Source organism: Squalius cephalus (genome assembly GCF_949319135.1).
Source record: "Squalius cephalus genome assembly, chromosome: 8".
Lineage (NCBI taxonomy): Eukaryota > Metazoa > Chordata > Actinopteri > Cypriniformes > Leuciscidae > Squalius > Squalius cephalus.
In genome coordinates this window covers 33,314,560-33,332,392 of record NC_137129.1, presented here as the reverse complement: position 1 = coordinate 33,332,392, position 17,833 = coordinate 33,314,560, and the positions used below count along the sequence as shown (strand labels likewise).

General features: G+C 38.7%; 2 protein-coding genes across 3 annotated transcripts in view; one reads left to right on the top strand and one right to left on the bottom strand.

Annotated features, from left to right (window-relative positions):
• Positions 1 to 17,833, top strand: part of LOC307163494 (formyl peptide receptor 2-like) — a 322,109-nt gene that overhangs the window by 25,659 nt on the left and 278,617 nt on the right. The window lies entirely within an intron of this gene.
• Positions 1 to 17,833, bottom strand: part of grin2da (glutamate receptor, ionotropic, N-methyl D-aspartate 2D, a) — a 74,477-nt gene that overhangs the window by 55,416 nt on the left and 1,228 nt on the right. The window lies entirely within an intron of this gene.

The following is a 17,833-nucleotide window of genomic DNA, read 5'->3' as shown; positions in this document are numbered from 1 at the left end:
GCAGGTCTTTTTTGTTGTTTTTGCTGCAAGGGATGTGGGTAGATCACTGTCTCTGCGTTGAGCAGTGCCTGTCTTGCATGCGGTCGTCTGTGATTCTTACATGGAGATGAGCTATAGTGGAGTCTGCCGTGTCTCATATAACAGCATGAGCCCTTCATCATTCACAACTCATGGTGCAGGTTTTACAAAGACTTTTCTGGGTGGATTCAACATTCCTATTGCTTAAAAAAATACAGTAAACATCAAAACGTTTGTCATAACCTATTTATTTTATGGTGAAATGGGATATTCAACAAGAGAAAAAGTACATTTTTAGAAAAAAATGTTGTGCCGGGAAAAATCAAAAGGGGATTTTAGAGGAACCATTTTTGGTACCCCAAAGAAACTATTTTCTTCCACTTTGTCACTCTTAAAAATAATGTCTCTTTATTGGCATTATGGTTCCATGAAGACCCTTTAACATCAATGAAGTAGAAAAAAGTTCTTCACACTAAGGAAAAAATGGTTCCTCTAAGAATATTTTACTGACAGGTTCATTGGGGAATCATAAATTGTTATTTTATGGTATTGCTATGAAACCCCTTCATGAAGGAATACTTTCCAACAAAGAAAGCTAAGTGTTTTTCTTAGTCTAGGGCAGGACTTAATTTAATCCATTGGAATTGATTGGGTTGTGAAAGTGGTTGTTGCATATCAGAAAGGGTCCAGGTGGAAACGAGGAGAGCAAATTATTACATGATGATGAAAGATTACAAAGACTTTTTGTTGTTGCTTGTTTCAGAGGTGGAGCAAGTTAAATACATTTTGATGAAAGAACATAAAGACAAAAAAATATAGAAAATATGAATACAAAAAAAAATCTTTTGAATAATGTGCATCAGTGTAAAATATGAGCAGGAGTGTGTATTTCAAGCAAGTAAATAAGGTCAATTTTGATTTCATGTTGACTTTAACAAAGACGGATCCCACTGCCCTTTGCAACCCATTTCACAGCATATACGCCTATGTGTGGTTATAACACAGAGTTCGGAGTGATATTATTGTACAATGCAATGCAGGAGAAAATATCCACCCACGCCCCACGGTCACTTCAGAGGTCATGCAGTCCACCACTGACTCCCACACTCCTCCACAAAGGACAGTTTTAATGACATAATGATATGCAATACCTTGAAAACCTGCTGTTAATTACTTTGGATACTTAGCAGAGCAGAGACCCCATTCACTGAATACATTACAGCGAGCAACCTTGACGTAAGCCACCGTCCCCTCGGTCTTGCAAGTGCAAAAGAACACACACACAAGTGCTCTCCGCGCAGTGCAATAAGTTTCTCTGTGGAAAAGGATTCTATAGTGAGGTGTTATCTCTGGATTCACAATCAAACTGAAGCTCCCCTCCCAACAAAAAACATCCTCTTAGCAACATATTGCACAGCCTCAACCCAAAAGAAAGGCGGAGAAAAGTGAAGAAAAACAAATTAAATTCTGTCAAGATCGAACTGCTTTTCACGCCACTGCAGGGCCCCGGCTCTGACAGAGATGGAATTTCATGCAGCTAAAGATGGCTTCCTTTCCATCAGGCCCATCCTTGTCCCTTGCAACAGGGGTGATGCTCCGTGTGCTACAAACACCTAAAAAAATATTGAATTCATATGCTGATGTGCCGGTCCGCTTCAGGGCACCTCCATCCCCTGTGCAACAGGCACTCATTTCAGCGTGCCTCGACACACAAGCCCATCTTTACAGCATTAAATTAATATTTAATCGCATATTTGTTTTGCGTACGATAATGCCATCATTAGTCCCTGGGTGCAAATTGCCATTTCCATTTCACAGACCCACCTGGCAAAATCGGTTCTGTCATTTTATGAAACAACATCTTCAATCGGTCTTCCACGCAGTTTGGCACACGTCCACTGGCATGAGGAGCACGGAATAGCAAATTATTGCACCATAGATGCTTTACTTCATGCATACTCTTCAAGAGCGTGTCGCTGCGAGAGAGCAGATTACACCTGAGAACTAGCAAGCCCTGAAGCACAACGAAGTTAAAGGAGGGTAAAAGAACTTTTCAGTTGATTGGGCACTGGTGCAGTCTTTTGTGTCCACAAAAGGACGACACGATGAAAATATTGTTGTTGTAAATGAGGTGTTAAAAAACTGAAAAAAAAAAGAAAAAAGGGTGTTACGGTATCTGTGAGGCTCCAAGCATCCATGAATCAACACATGCCACCCGGCTCTGCTGTATTCTGCAACAAGGGGAAAGTAATCAACAGGCATCGCTGTGACCTTGTTTCCAGTGTTCTTAACAATAATTTAATTAATCAGATTTGAAAGAGGCTTGGGAACATGACGGCGAAATTCAGCATGGCTGAATATTCCAGGAAATTACAGACCACAAGAGGTGAAAGAGGTTGCGAGCAGATAGAAGTGTGAGCAAAAGATATAGGCCACAGACAGGGAGGAACAGACATACCAAAAAAAGAAAAATCAGGGAGCGAGAGAGGGGGATAGAAACAGAGAGGGGAGGAACAAGAAATATGAGGACAGACCAAGGACAGTAGCAAGAAGGTCTGAAAAAGGGGGGAAACAAGCAAAAAATATGGGAAGAAAACTCATTTCTACCCTTTCCCTCTCATGTGTTTCCTGTGCTTCTCACCAGGGCTTAAATGGATTCAGTATTCTTTCTTTTCTCTTTCCGTTTTTTATTTATTTATATATTGCAGTCCCATTTGCCTGAGCTAATGAGTTGATATTTAGCTGGCTCAGACACAGGCTCTTAAAGAGAGCTGCTGGGAATTGCAGGCCGGCCGGGGGCCTCAGGGCCCTCTCCACCATGCAGATGGAACTCTCACACTTAAATAGGGTCAGTCATAGGTTTACAAACACAAGGCCATTTCAAATGTAACAAAAATATGTAATAAAGAACCACAAACAGCAAGTGTTGAGTTTCCTTGCACAGCTGACGTTAGATCTAAAAGACAAAAACAATGTGACAAAAACTCACTAATAACCATTAGGCCTACCTTTTTTTGTCAATTTGCAACCTTTAATTAAAACTGGGTGAATTTCACACAATCTAAAACATGTTCTGTTATAAAAACAACCCTTTCCCTAATTCTTCATCTCTTGCAAAAAAGAAAAAAAAATTATATATTTATACACACACACACACACACACACAGAAGAATTAATTCATTAACAATTAAAGTGCCCCTATTATGCTATTTTAAAGTTTTCTAATGTTGTTTTGGAGTCTCCTACAACAGATTTACATGCATCAAAGGTAAAAAAAAACTGTTTAATTTCCTCATAATATACATTTGCACATCACCACATTTTCAATGATTCTCAAACGACTCGTCAAATGAATAAATCTCTCTAAATCCCTCCTTTCCGTGAGCTACTCTGCTCTGATTGGCCAGACAGCTCAGTATGTTGTGATTGGTTTACTGCGTACAGCGCACGTGTCGAAAACAAAAACGCCCATTGCCATAACAACGTCAGCTGTCCTGAGGCTTCCTACACCGTAAACTAAAGACAGTAACGAACAATGACGTTGATTTTACCATATCAATCCCGAGAGTAAATCCGATGATGAAACACTGGAAGAACTAGTTATTCAGCCCGAACCTCCATCGCAAGGACGACTCGAGCAGGACGTTTCTCAGTGATACACTACTCAGTTTGAGGTACATTATGAGATGTTGCAACTGTAATTCCTCACCATCAGCATTAACAAGTAGTGCATGTCCATCAACAAACCGATTATTTTACTTATACTAATTTATTTACAGAGTATTTTTCTAATTTATTGCGGTGAACATGTGGGAACAACTGTATCAATAACAGTGCATTAGCTGAGCTCTAGCGTAAATGACTGAAGTAACAAACGCTGGTAAAAGAAATCTTGCTCCATGCTTAATCTTTCCTCAAAGTAGTGAGAACGACAGACGATCTGCATTAACAGACACAGTTTTAGGTAACAGTCAGTGGCCCACAACTGATTAGTAGAAGTATTTCAGTTAAGACAGTAATAACGTGAGTTAACCAGTTAGCTGGAGACCTACACAATATAAAACTCAAAACTAAGTATTTTGAAAACCATCTTTCAAGAGCAAGCGGTTTGCGAATCCTGCATTGAACTCCGAGATTTGAGAAGCAGTCGTCAGTAAAATGAAGGGAACACAGCAAATGTTGTTTAGGATTATACTGCTGTGATATCATGGTAAAGATGAATTTTAACCACTGATTATTCACATGCTCGTCCTTGGGCAGTGGGAGCTTCACCTTCACATTGTAGAGCACAGCGTCTTCTCGACATGATGCTATCCAGTATCCACAGGAATCAACAGCAGGTTTGAGATTCAAGTTTACCCTGGTGTCAGCGCGCAATAAGTGGGCGGGCAATATGCTAATGTTTCGTCTTGACGTCACGACGAAACGGCTTATGACTCGTTTGAAAAACAATTCATTTAATTGACTCAGAGTCGACTCTTACTTTTGAAAGACAATAACTTTATATACGGTGCACTTTCAGATTTAAAACTTTGCAGGATGTTTGCATTCACTTAGAGCTATGTTACACACTACATGAAAGGTCATTTTCAAAAATCCATAGTAGGGGCACTTTAATAATTGTTACAAATATATTGTATATTTAATAATAAATGAATAGACCTAATTATTAAATATACAATATATAATCATTATCCACAATATATTATAAAATTGAATACAGTATAATCTACTAATATATTGTGGTATTTATAAAGAAATAAATATAGGAGAAGAAAAATTCCAACACTGATGAAATGGAAATCGTTGAGTGAGTACTCACAATTTTGGCCATAAATTGTAGACTTTCAGTTAATAGATGCGAGCATAGTAGCAACAAATGTGGCAATGCTCTGTTGTTAATGAAAGATTCAACAAAGAAAGCTATAAAATGACATGCACAAGGCATGCAGCCTGATGCTGATGTGATAGATTTTAGACTGCATTTACCACATCAGGACACATCACTGCAATCTCCAAGGCTGCGGTCGATCATGGAGCTGTCGAGTATTTCTAACAGAACTGTCCCTGATGACATCTACTAGTTATCTGTGAGTGGGTCATACTGTGCCATTCATTTTTCTAATGTAAAGAAAAAAAGAAAAAAAGAAAAAATGTGTGTGTGTGTGAGTGTGTGTGTGTGTGTGTGTGTGTGTGTGTGTGTGTGTGTGTGTGTGTGTGTGTGTGTGTGTGTGTGTGTGTGTGTGTGTGTGTGTGTGTGTGTGTGTGTGTGTGTGTGTGAGAGAGAGAGAGAGAGAGAGAGAGAGAGAGAGAGAGAGAGAGAGAGAGAGAGAGAGAGAGAGAGAGAGAGAGAGACAGAGACACACTTTACTGCAGACCAAGGGACTCAAATACATACATGACTTTTGGGTCAATTATCTATATTATTTAAATCAATAATGATATATTTTAAAGGTTAGTTTTCTTGAGGTTGTAGCGAAGCTTAAATTTTCAGGTTAAACTGTACAATATACATGTTAGTCTCCTTGTTTTTGGATTATGGATTGACAATACCAAAATTTCAGTAGTTAAGTACCACACTGAAATCACATAATTCTATAACCAGTTTTCACAGCAAAAACTAGTCATATTAAACACGATTTAATAAATGAATATTTAAATCTAGTTGAGTTAAAAGAAAATTGGGCCTTTAATCATTTCTAATAATTGAACAAGAGAGAAATAAATGAATAACAGTAACTGGTTTTCTCATCAATATTGTTGTTTAACAACATTAATTAACGCTATAAGTTACATTCACAAAACCGTCTGTGTTCATAGCGCATCGCTCACATTGCAGCAGTATTAACACGAGGTGTAAGCACTCTTCACAGATCATTCACTTATACGCACATGACGAGGATGAACTTGGTCAAACTTTTGACATCCCTAATCCCTACTGTAATATGATCTATTAAATCTGTTGTCTTCATTTGGATGCCTAATGAGTCTTGTATTTAATAATATCACTATTTTAAAACTATGCCTCATGAGCAATCTGCACTGTTGCTTTTAATCACCTTGCTCTTCATCCATCCACTAATAAATACTAAATGTATGCATGCTTTATAGATAACTATGACTGCATCATTAATAAATTAACCATACCCAGTTATGGGATTTGCAGCTAGATTAGAGATGCCACTGAATCTGGATCAGTGCCATCAATGAGTGTTATATCTGTTATGTTTGGCTGTAACATTAAATTTACTGAAGGCCTGCCAGTAGCCAACCATCGCGGTTCGGCGACCTGAAGCGATAACTTTCCCGGCATCAGCGGAGCGGGTCGTCTTGCTCACTGGTGTATGAAACTGGCAGCTGCTCAGCTAGAATTCCTACAAATTGAGATTCGCACAAATTCAACATTGTAGTGAGTGTTAGCTCTGTGAATTAAAAAAAAAAAAAGACAAAATGGTCAGATTCACCACAAATAGGCCTATTTGCTTGTACACTAAAGAGCTTTTTGACATAAGCAGACACACATTATCCAAATCTGAAAACCTAAATCACAAAAGCATTTGCTACATGGATCAAGACGACAAGATTTGGCACAATCAGTATGCACCCCAGTGTCTTTACACAAAAGAGAATCTGCTTCGGACTTTAGTGATTGATGTGCTCTCCACTTTAAGCCTTGATTGACTGATGGTATTAGAGCGAGTAATGCATATTAAGTTAAAGCCAACGTGGTTCAATCAATAAAATTCCAGCTGGTGTCTCGGAGTTTCTTGCAACTTTACTTTTGCTGTTGATCTAATATACATAGCCCTTGAAATGTAATTTTCCTAGTTCATCCTAATCTTTATTTTCATCCCACAATCACATACTGCATATGCTCCAAAATGCAGCAGCTAGAGTTCTTACTAGAACCAGGAAGAACGACCATATTAGGTTCTGTCTAAATGGTTTAGCTCCTCACAGGACTTGATGCTTCCTTTTTTCCCCAAGCAGTGCTCATGAGTTGAAATATTTAAGAGCGCATTTAAAAAAAACGTTGATAAATGCATATTTATAAAAGAATGTGTTTTACCTTAATAAATGGATAAAATGAGATATTTACAAGCAAAAAAAATATATATATATATATACTAGACATGTCACAGTATATGGTATTATCAATGTACTGAATTAAGTTACAAAAAAAGTGTTGTCCTCCAAACAGGTTTAATAACTTTTTATTATATATAAAAAAAATGATAATAATAACATTTAAATACAATTTTAAAAAAAATGAAGAAAAAAATTATAAAGTAAATAGATGTTTCAAATATATTAAAGTGCAAAAAAATTATAATGAATATTAGCACTTTACAATAAGGTCTCATTAGTCAACACTAGTTAATGCATTAACTAACAATGAGAAATAGTATTTGTTACAGTAGTTATTTATTCTTTGTTAATGTTAGTTAATAGAAATACAACGGTTCATTGTTAGTTCATGTTAGCTCAAGTGCATTACATAATATTAACAGATAAAACTTTTGATTTAAATAATGTGGTTAATGTCTAAGATTAATAAAATTAGTTGATTCATTGTTTAACATGAATTAACAAATATCAACTAAAGTGTTACCGAGCAGTAATAAGAAATCAGAACATTTTCGTTCAATATCTATAGGGCATGTTATAGTCCAGGGGCCGTATTCACAAAGAATTTTAAGGCTAAAAGTAGTTCCTAACTGGCGAATTTAGGAGCAACTCCTAAAAATAATGGGCGTGTCACTCGTAACTTTAGGACTCCTAATTTTTTTGACTAAGAGTAATTCACGAAGCATTTTAGCCCTAAAAGTAGCACCTAAGCCTGGGACAGCTTAAAAGAAGTCGAGAGGACTCCTAACTCACTAAGACCTTCAAAAACCGCTTTTTGTGGCATTTCACGTTGCGATGTTTTTAAATGCGTATGCGGCGGCTACAGGAGCTTCCAATCGCGAGGGAACAATTTTGCATCGTAGGCATAACTAGTGATGCAATAACGCCACCAACAACAACCAAAACTAGGCTACTCATTGCATGTAAACTAATTGTAACGTTTCATTGTGAATCAAATTAAAATGTTCTTCTCTTTGCAAACGTAGGCAGAGGCATATAGTGACAGATTAATTCAATAATGTTGCAAAGATATTGCATCAATCCATATGTTTCATTAGGCTACTAGGCTATTTGTTTTGCCTTACTCTTTCATTTAGGCTATTTATTCAGTTATTCATCATCTTCCGTCCTTCGCACTACTTGTGTAGCGCACGCATTCTCAGGCCTGTCACCTGTCACTCATCATCGTAGGGGAGGTGTTTGGAATCATTCCCGCGTTACAATCATCAGCCAATCAAGGTGGTCACTTCAGTCAAGCTCGTGCATGAGTAATGACGTCATCCATAGCAACGAAGACTCACTCTTAGTTTAGGAGTTGTCATTTTTCTTTACTAAGAGTAGGTCTGAAAGGCGTTGTGAATAAATTTTAAGAGAAAACTCCTAGCTAAAATCTTTTAGTGCGATTTAGGAGTACTCCTAGTGGTAAGATAAAATGCTTTGTGAATACGGCCCCTGATTAAAATGTAAACAACTATAGTATCTATTAAGTCTGTAAGTATTAAGAAATTGGTGCTGAGATGAACACCATAGCGAATAGATAAATCTGACTGGCTGTTTGAAACATTTAAATACTGTTCAGAAACAGAAAGAAGCAGCTGCTTTGTTTACAGGGTTACCCGGGTAATGGCTGAATTTCTGCTGTTCCATAAGTGCCATCTACTGGCAGAGAATGAATGTGCATTTTCATTCAGCGCATCTTTGCACACATTTATTTTTAGTCGCAAATGCGAGCAAAACTCTTGCACAGTCAAGCCCTGCCTCGGTACTTGAGCGAGCTCTTGACGCATTATAGTCCTTCACGTCTATTGCGGTCTAAAAATTCTGGCCAGTTGATAATACCTAGAATGACAAAACAGACCACAGGCGGTATATTCTTTTCCTATTTAGCAACTAAACTCTGGAACAGTCTTCCTAGCCTTGTTCGGGAAGCAGACACACTCTGTCAGTTTAAATCTAGTCTAAAAACATCTCTTTAACCTGGCATACACCGAACTCATAATCAATTTCTATTATTCAAATCAGTTAAATAATTGTTAGGCTGCATAAATTAGATCAACCGGAACCAGGATCACTTCCTATAACACCCGATGTACTTGTTACCTCGTCAGAGGAAAGGCATCTATGCTAATATTGGTCTGTCTCTCTCACCCTTATCCAGAGGTTAACGTAGTCAGCCGGATCCGGTCAGTATCCATATCAGATTGTGGACCTGCACCTAGACAACGTATCCCTGAATGTCAGCAGAGACCATGTCAACTTGCTGAGCCCTAGAAACGGATCCCCATTTGACACGACAGCCATCAGCACAGATCCTCTGGAGTCCTCTGCACAGACCCCTTATGCCAGCTTTGTCTCAATACTGGCGTGACAAATCCCGATCTTCAAGCAAAAAGAACTGGATGAAATATTATAAGTGATGTCCTTAAATCATAATTACACCATGTTCATTTGTTGGCCGGCCAGAGAACTGGCCCCCAGACTGAGCCTGGATTCTCCCAAGGTTTATTCTCCATTTCTATCACCTGATGGAGTTTGGGTTTCTTGCCACTGTTGCCTATGGCTTGCTTAGTTGGAGACACACAATATTCAACAATATTGTTTATTTGATTTCATTGCACTGACTCTATCGGATGAGAACTGAACTGAGATAGATGATGACATCACTGTTTTCTGCACAGCTGCTTTATAGCTGAATAGAACTAATTTTATACTGTTTACAGTTTTTGAACGGAACTGAATAAACACCGACCGAACTGACTTCAGCTGAACAATGACACTATCTGAAGAGAATTGGACTGAGCTAGACGATGACATCACCGTTTTCTGCAGAGCTGCTTTATAGCCGAACTGAACTAATTTAAAAATTGACGATCCGTACAACGGAAATGAACTGACTTCAGCTGAACAATGACACTATTTTTCTTTTAACTGAACCCAGTTTGCATCATTGAATCATTATTTTCCTGTTGATCAATTGCTTTGAAGCAATCTGTTTTGTATAAAGGCATATAGAAATAAAGGTGACTTGACTTCATTTTTTAAGTCTCCTATGTTGTTTTCTCTTTCTGAAATATGCATGGACAATATTCTTGGAGATGCATCTACTAAAAACAGCGTAGTCCAGGCACATGCCATTTGGCATGGTATAGAGATAACACTGAGGCATTGAACTAAAAAAAATTGCACACAAAGGACAGATTCTGGTCATGTCCAGAACGACAGCGCAGTTGCCCTGCTTGCCAATGCACTTAAATAAAGATGATGAGTAATGGAGTGGGCAGAAACATCTGGCTGTGATGCTCTACTCCGAAAGCATTGTTACGACTAGGGGCATTGTTGTGTGAAGTGGACTAAAGTAATAAAAATGGGGGATGATAAATAATAAACAGAAAAGCATTGACAACACACCTGAAGGCTTATTTCATTACACGAGAACCCTGCACTTTATTAGAGATAATGAGAAACAATCCCAGGGTGAGTGTTACAGTTGAATGCTTCATAGTCACTCTTCTCATCCTTTGATACTGATGTCATTGGATTTATCCGTCAAATGGGCTTCTTCATCTTCAATACAATCACTTTAAGTGTGGCTCTGATGAGTAAACCGTGTGGCTTCTGAATGCTAGCCTGACATATGTTTCAAGCTATAACAGTTTTAGAGAAATAGCCAGAAATAAAAATAAAAAGAGACCTCTCCTCCAGCAGTGTGATTAAATCCACAAGCTATCCACGTGAATTTTATATATAGGCTAAGTTTTCTGTTTTCCAACAATTATCTCATTTTTATACATCCTAAGGAATTGTAACTGAAACATCTGAGGGAAAAATAGCAAAAATCTGGGTTACAGTGAGGCACTGACAATGGTGAATGGGGGCAATCCATAAATGTTAAAATTATCAAGCGTAGTGTTAGTTCTGGCAGGTCACGTTAGTCAAGCTCGCATCAGCTGATCCACATCTACCTATAGGAATACGACACCTATCACCGTATACATATATAAGCTCCTTCAGTATTATCAGCAGCTATCGCGTTCTCAGGAGCTAGGCTAATTACCCTCCTCCATCCCCAGCTCCTCCTCTCGCCCAGTCAGGATTTGACATTCTGATTCCCTTTGAATCAGAACAATTATCGAATATGTTGTACTTTTAAAATCTTGAATTAAATATATTTGCAAATTTTCATGTTGGTTCTGTTCTGTTTACCCCAAGGGGGATTATTGCTGCTCTCCCTGCTCTTATCCATGCTAGGCTGCATGGATGCGCAGGGAGTTCTCGCCCAGAACGGAACCATACCGCCAATCCAAACTGTATGCAAATTGTCAATCATATTTGACGGTAGTGGTCCTGACAGAACTCTGTTAATTGTATAGCTACAAGATGTAAACTCTGTTTACAAAGTATTTTTTTTCTTTTCTCAAACTAAAATCAGGTTAAGTTATATTCAACTTTCAAAACTTTGTCACCATGACAACAATCACCTAAATGACAGTAAAAAGTACTTAAAAAGCTTTACAACTTTAATAATACACAAACAGATAAAACGAGTTAAAGTAAGCTTCACATTTCTAAAAAATTGGCCTCATTCACTTATTGTAAATGCCTCACTGCAACCTTGATTGTTTTTTTTAAATAGAAACGAGGGACAAGCCTTAATATTTTTATGGTAATCAACATTATACAACAAACACTTTTGTTTGAGCTTGACTTGTACTGAACACGGAATATTTATTTAAAAGAATACGAGACTTCCCTGAGTTCCCTGAGCTGTGACGGTGCAACCTCCAAGTAGGCTTGCTGCAAGCCGCACACCGATTACATCACTTACCCACAGCAACGATTTTTAGTAATAAAAAGCATTTAGTTCAGTTAGAGAACAGACACTGCAATTAAAAACTGAACGCGTCTGCCTAATTCAGTGTGAGCAAACCGAGAGTCGCAGCACAGATCAGCAACAGGAGTAAGATTTCATTTATGTGACGAGAGTGAGGCGAGCTGATGATGGCAGAAGATTTGGTTTCAAGATTTCGGAGGTAACACTCATTTACATACACACACAAGAATGAGGCTGCCGTTACTCGTTTTGTTACTACTATGTTTTAAGTGCGTCACTGTACTGTTTTGTTGTTGTGTTTTTCATTAAGAATAATAATGAACCCACCATTCAAGAAACTGCCCCCCCCCCCTCGAATTGCCACTAAAGTAAAATGTGCACGGCCGCACAGGTATTCATAAGAGATTTAAAAGCGAGGTGGAAAAGAGGGAAAAACTCCAACATCCACCCCCGGTGATACCGGTGATACTTTCTTTACAGTACATGAGTACATTTTTAAAAATGTTATAAATTAAATTGTGGTACTTTTACTTGAGTTGAAATCAAAATAAATTATTCAACTTTGCTACATTTATTTTGCAACGGAGCAACCTTTGACTCGGGTGCAAAACCAATCAAAACTTCCAGTTCAACTCGGGGGCGGGGCGTTCAAACCGCGCTTTGACATTCAATCACTGGTGCACGCGTTTTGAATCTGTATTTTGGTTAATGTAAGTGAGCTATAATCATATTCTGATTTTAAATTTTAATTATGGCAGCTCATGAAATGGGTCATACCATTGATATTACCAGAGCACTGAGCAGTTGAAGTAAATAGAAAACTCAGCTCAAAGAAGGAAGCAGTTATTGCATGGATGGAGCTAGAACAATGTAAGTATCTAAAATGCATGCTCACAGTTGAGTTTAATGGTAAAGTTTGCCCTCTTTAACAATCCAGTTAAACTAAATGTATGAAGCAAACTGTGTACGAAGCTGAAATAACCTCAACATTAGCAACAACAGTGAAATAAGATCGCATTATTTATCTGTCAATCAGATGCACATAAAAGTGTAGTTTGTTACTATAGCAACAGTTGGTTCCCAGCACATTTTCGGTAGAACGAAAAAAAGAGCATTTTATTAAACATGTTAACCCATACCCAACTTTATTTTTTTAGTGGCACTTTTCTATTCATACTGTTTTAATCCCTCATTTCTTTGATCAGACCTCTTTGCTCTTGCCCTAAAAAACATTCAAATGATCTTACGTGGACTTAAAAAAATCAAAATTAGTAATAAAACAATTGCTCTTGGCAACAGGGATAGCTAGTATGCTTGCTTAGCATACCGTCAAACATGACAATTTATGAGTTTAATATATAAAAATTTTGCTCCAAAAGCACAATACACATCTGTAGTTCCGTGTTGCTTCTTAAAACAGAGTGAGACAGAATATTATTTTATAAAATTCTATGATACAGGCTATGTCGATTAGCGTTGCAGATATACATCATTCTTATGAAAATACCTGAGGTGGCTTGAAGAACACAGATATCATCACAATTCTGTTTGTCTTAATGTTTCATCAGTCAAAATGTCTCTATTTGCATGTTATTATATCCATATAAGGGATTTCCTGAAACGACATAAGTTTAATACTTCTATGAATCCCACTTTTGGACTTTCTGCGTAAGGGAGCCCTCTGGCTTCCAGTAAGAATGAAACAAAAATTACATGAGAGTATTTAACGCTCCATATGTCATCAACTCATTTAGGGTAAAAATAGAAAAAGAATACTTTGTACTTTGTAATAGGTACTTTGTAACGTAGTAACTTGAGTAGTTTTTAAGCAAAATACTTATTTACTCTTACTTGAGTCAAATTATTATTCAGTACTTCTACTTGCACTCAAGTAAATTATTACTTAAGTAGCAATACTTTTACTTAAGTAAAATTTTGTAGTACTCTTTCCACCACTGGTTGTCACACGTCGATTAACCAGTGGGAAAATACCCTCACCGTCACATCCCTACCTCCATGCAAGAAAAATGTCCTATGGAAGTCTTTCTTTGGATGTATATCAAACAACATATTTTTTATCAATTGGTGAAACATCAGAAAACAGCACTGTCCAAAACAAAGAAGCCTCTTGCCATAAATCCATGATAAATGAATACCTCCTCCTTGAGGTACAAAATGAAGAAAAAGCTGAAAAAATCATTCACCTCATCAAACGCAGAGCCGCATCCCACTCAGGAGACAAAAAAAAAAAAAAAAAACTTGCAAAGGTGAGGAGCTTAATTTGAATCATATCCCAAAGCCCAGTGGGAGGGAGGAGAGAGTGGAGCACCAAAGAGTAAAAGTGACAGCAGCAAGCCATATTGCCCTGCGTTGAAAATCACTTCTGTGGAGGCCCCTGAGATTTAATTTCGGATGCTCGCGGGGAGCCGGTTTCTGTCTGTCTCACTCAGGGGAAAGAGAAGGAGGGAATCCCTGCAAACTCCACCCTACCATCCGCCCGCCCCCACAAGACATCATGTCAGATTAAATCGAACCCAGGATGAGCTTGGCTTTAGTTTCAGAGGCTCTGGACTCCACAGCTCAGACTTCAAGTGCACAGATAAAATGTCGGTTTACATTGGAACAAAGAGGGATTTACAATCAATGGCCTGAGAGAGAAAGAGAGAGAAAGAAAGAAAGAAAAACATTTGCGCCTGCCCGATAAGCAAGGGTAATTTACGGCTGATTTCAAGACCCGATGTTAACAGAGTGCGAAATAGCAGTTCACCCTTGTTCCCTTTTCACTAAGGTACTTATTTAGATGAGCAATCAAGCGGTCGAAAGACAAAGACATCATTCCAACACATATCACTTGAGAAGGGGGGGATACAACTTGACCAAAAGGCTACAAATTAAGGACAAAACTCAACAGGCATCAAGTTCATACTAAGCCAGCACATGAGGGTAGTGCGCTTGCTGCAATCGAACTGAAAATCAGATGAATAAATACATATGGGGAGCCTCTGCTGGTATCAAGAAGAAAGTGTGGAGTTATTAATTCACAGTGATCAGAGCGCATCTGGGTTTGGGTGAGATTCTTCAGGGGGTGGAGAAAAGACCGGCGGGAGAGAGCATGTGGAACGATGCTGGCTGCCAGGCAGCCTAGTGCAGGACCATTAGACAGAAAATGTCTGTTGCGCATTGGGAGAGATTGTGTTTAAATATCATGTCACTCTGTCACGGTATAAGCAGGGGGTCTAAGTGTTTTCACAGCCAAATAAAGCAAAAAGAGGAGATCGAATAGCTAGAAGGAAAGCAGAAATAGTAGTCGTAATTGGTGATAAATTGAACAAAGAGGTTAGATCATATGCTCACTTCCTCATAAAATGTTTAATTTCCTATTTTCAGTTCAATAATCATGGGTTTGATTAAATGTTATTCAATATGGTGATATATGCACTTTCTGTGGCAATCAGAAGATTGTCAGAGAGTGTAACGTAAAAATGATGGAAGGCTTAAGCTATTTGGAATTGTGGCTTCGTTGCATCATTGACTTCCTGTCACATGCCTTTGAGGTCGACCTTGCGGAAGAGCCGAAACCCTGTTTTGACATGAAGTTGGATCGAAAGGCGAATCTATTGTTTTCTGAGAGCATCCTGGGAGTTTGAGCAGCACTACAATTGTCTGGGGACAGGAGTTTATAAACAAAGGTAAAAATAAAAGAGAAGGTGAAACCGTGTCTAGAATCGTCATTGAAACAGTGGCTTCCATTATTCAAACGCTACACATGCAAAATGAGGGCTCCCAAAAGAGTTTGGTTCATCACACTGAACATAATATCACTGACTTAACTACATTTATTCTCATTAGCCGCAAATGGTCAATGTCTGCTCTCCCTGGTGCCTCATAATGCTGAAATCATATGAAAGAAAGACAAATCTCCTCAATTTCACAATGGGCTGGACCTAGGCATCAGTATCTAGGTAAAAATATATCACAGACATAAATAAATGTCTCAAGTACAAAGCATATGCCTTTATGTGCTTCAAAGCTCACAGTTTTGCTGCTTCAGCGTCTTCCCCGGTAGCATACATAGAGTTTTTTAAAAAGTAAAATGCCTGCTATTTCTAGATGCAGCCAGCGTCTGAGTTGTTTCTCCCAGTGATCTCACTGCCGAGCAGTGAGAAGACAACATCAACAAATACGAACCATCAAGGAGAAGAACAGGAAAAGCAGGATGCGGAGCTGCTGAAAATCATTAGCACTCTAGTTCTCAGAGAAGCTACACTGTCAAGATGTTAAGTCTCACTTCGCATAGTGATGTTGACAAATCCTATGGTACCATGGGAAAGTAACGTCAGCTGCTACAATCCTCTTCGTTTAGATTCAGTTCCATCCCATGTATGAGCTTCAGACGGCAGGAACAGAAGGCATAGGGGTTATTTAAACTGTACCATGGTAAAAGGGTTTGATGAGCCTTTAGCGGCTCTGGTTATAACAGTCATTTGCCTGTCTCATCCCACTAGTTAAATAATAGATATAGAAATATTCAGCGTCTGTCGATTTTAGGAGCCCATTTTTGGACAACTGTTGAGATATGTTTTGGAATATAGAGAGGCTAATTGCTTCTATATCTCTTTTTTGACATTTAATTAAGTTTAAAGGGCAAGGAAACTCCTTCTGGAGGGTTTTCAGGTATTAAAATCTATTGCGTGACCGATATTAACATACTGTCGACTGGCAAATACAGGTGCGTTCTGTCTAAAGGGCCTTGAAAAGAGTATCCACACCCTAGCCTAATCCAGCACAGCACTTCATCACACAATCAAATCAGCACACAAATGAATTCATTTGAATTAATTTTTTTTTCTAATATGTAAAAATATTTTATTCTCATTCAGTACAGACTGTACTTCAGATTTGGATATCGCCCAACCAGAAACAATAAAGCAAACATTATTTGACATTAGATAATGTAGTAAAATTTCTACTTCTCTGAAGTCTTGTGAAAAATATCAGTCAGTCTCAGTCTTGTACATAGGGTGATGTAACACAGCTCTGATGCATAGACATGACAGGGTTGGACGTAGGAGGTGGCTCCTCAGAACAGCTGGGGTCTGGCAAGCACTGAATCCCGTAGGGAGGGGGCTTGAAAAGGCGAGGGGAAACAGGACGCAATTTGGCTTCTCTCTCGCTTTCTCCCTGGGATGTGCCTTTTCAAGACCTCTAGGCCGGCTTCCTGTTGGGCAGTCATCCCAAAATCCCCTCAAGCTGTGCTGCCTCAACTGAAGCAAGTGAGGGGTTTTTTTTTTATTTGTGTATGTGTGTGTTTATATGGTGGGTGGTTCTTGGAGTCAACAACTGTAACCCGGGGAGGACTTTGAAGCAGCAGCAATCTCTGAGACAGCCCAAACTGTGCACCATCACCAGCTCCTTTCTGCCACCTTCAGACCTGTCAGATGAGCCTTTAGGTGGCTCCAGCAAAAACCTGGCTTTCCCATAGGAAATCATCTAAGACTGTCAAACTAACTCTAATGTCTCAGGCAGGTCACCAGCACAACTTCAACATTTAGGTAGGAGATGACTGAAGGCTTAGTGAAGCGCTGTCAAATACACTGAGCAGCCTTCCCCTATATAAAACCTTGGCATTGAGAGCTGGCCGAACACGATAAGAGAAACAAGTAGAACGGCAGCCACACCAAAAGTAACTGAATCTACAACTCAAATATGTAATTCATAGCATTCTGACACTTGCTGCAATGTTAAAGCCCAAGGAACAATAAACAAAAAAATCAGCTTATTCCTCCTAATAGCCGGAGACGTCCAGATTCCGTGGATCTTGATTGCCCAGTAACAAGTGGCACACAAAAGGAGGCA